Raw genomic sequence first — 2,500 nt, 5'->3', positions numbered from 1 at the left:
TGCAATCAGAGGTTAGTGGCAGTGCCTGGGTGCCAGCCGTGGCCCAGCCAGCGCGCCCCAGCCATGGCAATCGCAGCGCGCCCACGACAAGGCCAAGGCACTACAAACCGAGGTTAGTGGCACTGCAAACAGAGGCTAGTGGCAGTGCCCGGGTGCCAGCCGTGGCCCAGCCAGCGCGCCCACGACAAGGCCAAGGCACTACAAACCGAGGTTAGTGGCACTGCAAACGGAGGTTAGTGGCACTGCCTTGCCTGTGTGCCCACACACCCATGCCACGGCTTGCCTTGGTGGGTGCCTTGGCATGCCTTGGTGGGTGCCTTGGCATGCCTTGGTGGGTGCCATGGCATGCCTTGGTGGGTGCCATGGCTTGCCTTGGTGGGTGCCATGGCTTGCCTTGGTGGGTGCCTTGGCATGCCTTGGTGGGTGCCTTGGCATGCCTTGGTGGGTGCCATGGCATGCCTTGGTGGGTGCCATGGCTTGCCTTGGTGGGTGCCATGGCTTGCCTTGGTGGGTGCCATGGCATGCCTTGGTGGGTGCCAGGGCTTGCCTTGGTGGGTGCCATGGCATGCCTTGGTGGGTGCCATGGCTTGCCTTGGTGGGTGCCACGGCATCCCAAAACGAGTCGACACCGTGCCAAATTTTTTTTTGCCCGTGCCAATTGCCCAAACTTTGTTTCTAAATTCATTATAAGACATTTGGAAGGTTTCCCAAGCTTCAACTCCCGCTCAGCAGCAATTTTCTATTTTTTATGAATTTTTTAATATTTTCCAATTAAAAAATAATAAAAAATAATCCGTTCGTCGGAAAAATATAAAATTTTTTCCTACTTGAAGACATGATTTTTCTAAGCATGTGTGCAAAAAATCTCATCAAAACTCCAATTATTTCTTCAAAAAAGGCCATTATGTTTGCTCGGACATTTGTGCGCATCCTCCTGCCAGAGGGGATTTAGACTTAAGGGCTCTTTAGGGGGGGCATGCAAGCAGCCCCATGGGCAGCAGCAGGTGTGCTGCCCATCCGTGCCCCAACACATGCCAAGCTGGGCATGTGTTCAAAGGGCGTGTGCCACGCTTCCCGCAGGCGGCGGGGGGTATCGCCTTTCCACCGCCGCCCGGCGGTGGTTGTGGTGGCGGCCGGCGGAATTTTCCGGCGACGGAATTTTCCGGCGGGCGTCTGTCCCTTCGAAATTCATGGGCTGCAATCGTGAACGTCATGCCTACGCTCTCGAGCGCTTCTTGGCAGCGGCTTGCCTATGCAAAGCGGGCGGTGTTCATTTCATCCAATGCTACGCGTGGGCTTGCCGATGGAGGCAATTGGGGGCGTTTGGCTTGATTTTTGTGGTGCGTAAGACCCGTGTGTGTGCGTGTGTCGGCGTGTGTGCGCGTGTGTGTTCTAATGTTCTTGGGGGTGGCCCCGTGGCGGTCGAGCCTACATGCTTGGTGGCTTCATTGGCGACACGCCTGTGCACGCGGATGGTGTTCGTTTCACCCAGTGCTACGCATGGGCAAGCTAGTGGGGCTGCTTGGGCTGCGGCTTTGCTTCCATGGGGCTGATCCCCCCCTCGGTTTCCTTTTGGCTCGCTTTGGGGTGGCCCCATGGCGGTCGAGCCTACGTGCTTGGTGGCTTCATTGGCGACACGCCTGTGCACGCGGATGGTGTTCGTTTCACCCAGTGCTACGCATGGGCAAAAGCTAGTGGGGCTGCTTGGGCTGTGGCTTCGCTTCCATGGGGCTGATCCCCCTCGGTTTCCTTTTTGGCTCGCTTTGGGGGTGGCCCCATGGCGGTCGAGCCTGCATGCCTGGTGGTTTCATTGGCGACACGCCTGTGCACGCGGATGGTGTTCGTTTCACCCAGTGCTACGCATGGGCAAGCTAGTGGGGCTGCTTGGGCTGTGGCTTTGCTTCCATGGGGCTGATCCCCCTCGGTTTCCTTTTGGCTCGCTCTGGGATGGCCCCATGGCGGTCGAGCCCGCATGCTCGGTTGTTTCATTGGCGACACGCCTGTGCACGCGGACGGTGCTACGCATGGGCTAGCTGATGGGGCTGCTTGGGCTTGTATGGCTTTGCTTCCGTGGGGCTGGTCCCCCTCGGTTTCCTTTTTGCTCGCGCGCGATACTTAGTTTATCATGCCCAGCGGTCTTGGCTCGGAGTCACCCGATGCTTCTGCATGCTCAACTCGCACTCGTGGCTGGTTGGGTTGTGGTTCGTTTGGTGATGCTGTGGCTGAGTGTACGTGACGGCATGTGAGTGGTGGTAGGGTTGTTCGGCTTGGCAGGCTCTTTGCTTGCGCATTGAACTGTTGAGTGTGCTCCCCCTCATTGTTTCTCCGAGTGTCGTCGACACCACGGGGGGTTCATGGGTTCCTGTGTTGCATACCTTCGTTGACGGAATTCGTTCCCTTGTTGACATTTTCCATGCCAGCCCCCGGTTGGTGGTTGGCAGGGCCTTGAACTTGTCTACGTGCAACCGTGCATACCACGCGTCGTTGCGTCTTTGTCACG

This window comes from Corylus avellana, chromosome 1 (assembly GCF_965113065.1).
Source record: "Corylus avellana chromosome 1, dhCorAvel1.hap1.2, whole genome shotgun sequence".
In the NCBI taxonomy this organism is placed as follows: Eukaryota; Viridiplantae; Streptophyta; class Magnoliopsida; order Fagales; family Betulaceae; genus Corylus; species Corylus avellana.
Note: the sequence above shows the minus strand (reverse complement) of the source record.